Raw genomic sequence first — 1,773 nt, forward strand, 5'->3', positions numbered from 1 at the left:
AGTCCTGCCGTAAACCCGCACCTATAGGGTATAGGGGGCGCCACAGTCCTGCCGGATCACCATAGCAGCAAAGAAACCACATAAGCTGTTAGGGGTCAAAGAACTGGCCCTTTGTCCAATTTTGAGGGGGAAACACATTGGCTAAATTAATAAAGGCTTTGTAATTCCTATAACTTGGTCTCCCGTGGGCAATATATCCAATCTTGGCCATTACAGTGGAAATGTTTGGCACAGTCTTTCCTCCAAGTTTTACATTAACATTTCCTAAAATGTAAGTGAAAGTTCTGTTGCTCATACACAGGATGAAAAATGAAGGGTTCTGTGGCCCCGTTCATGTGTTGTGTGCTCCCCTGTGGCGGGATGCAAATTCTGTACTAATGCGTCTTGGAAGCCTAGGGTTCTTGGAAGCCAGCCCTTGAAATCCCCACCAATGAGCCGCAGTACCCAGCCCATACAGTCTGGCCTTTGCTGGGCTCGTGGTGTCACAGAGTCCGGTCCCTCAGTACCACCCTGCCTCTCTGGTAGTGCAGGTACTGAGCAGAGAAGTATAAGCCTGACAGAAGGGAAAGACAATTTCCCACTCAGAGTGAATGACTTCACGTGGTGACATTTGGGGCATGCCCTGGCCTCCTCCACGCAGGCCTGCGCTGCTGTGCCTGTGCAGTTTGCATCACTAACACGGACAGTGCCGTGCTCTCCATTTAAGCATGCAGAACTCCATTGCATTTAGTTTACCTTGAGTATATTTTCATGTCAGTGAATGCACCATTTTAATTGCCAAGCAGGGTGCTGTGGAGATGGCTCAGGGGTCTAAGTGCCTGCCTGGCAAACCCAAGGACCTGAGTTCGATCCCTGGTACTGCATACCATGCTTGCCCCATGCCGTGCCAGCCACTGAAAACAGACGTGGTGGTGCATGCTTGTAATTCCAGTGCTGGTGAGGCTGAGACAGGAGGATCACTATGAGTTTAAGCTGTATAGCAAGATCCTGAACCAAATAAATAGATAAATAAATAATAAATAATCACCATCATCTCAGATTCCCATTTTTGGATTGGGTCTTTGAATTTTGGGGGCCTGATTTATTTTACTTCTTCATATATTTTAGATAGAAATCCTTTGTCTGAATGATTGCTAAGACTTTTTTTCCCCAACTTGTGGACTGTCCTTTCACTCTGTTGGTGATTTCTTTTGACATGCAGAAACTTCTCAATAAGATGAGATCCTAGTAGCTGATTCTTTGAAGTATTTCCCATGCAGTTTGTTTTTTGTTCATGAACTCTCTCTACTCCTATGTCTTGAAGATTTCCACCTACTTTCCCTTTCAGATTTAGTGTTTCTGTTTTAATGTTTAGATCTTTACTCCATTTTGACTTTCAGTTAGTTCATGGTAATAGAACTGGATCTAGTTTTAGTTTTTGGCATGTGGAGAGCCAGTTTTTCCACCACCATGTATTAAAGAGGCTATCCTTTGTCAAAGATAAGATGACTGAGTGTGTTTGTACTTGTATCTGCATTTTCTAATCTGTTCCTTTGATCTTCAGGTCTGGTTTTTTGGGGTTTTTTTGTTTGTATGTTTCTTTGCCAGTACCATGCTGATTTTATCACAGTAGCTTTGTCATACAATTTCAAGTCTTGGATTGTAATTCCCTCTGCCTTGCCTTTGTTGGCCAGGATTGCCTTTGCTATTCTAAGTATTTTATGGTTCCAAATAAATTTTAGGAATGTTTTCTCTAGATCTGTGAGATATGTTGAAGGTATTTTGATAAGGACT

This window comes from Octodon degus, unplaced genomic scaffold (assembly GCF_000260255.1).
Source record: "Octodon degus isolate 3935 unplaced genomic scaffold, OctDeg1.0 scaffold00128, whole genome shotgun sequence".
Lineage (NCBI taxonomy): Eukaryota > Metazoa > Chordata > Mammalia > Rodentia > Octodontidae > Octodon > Octodon degus.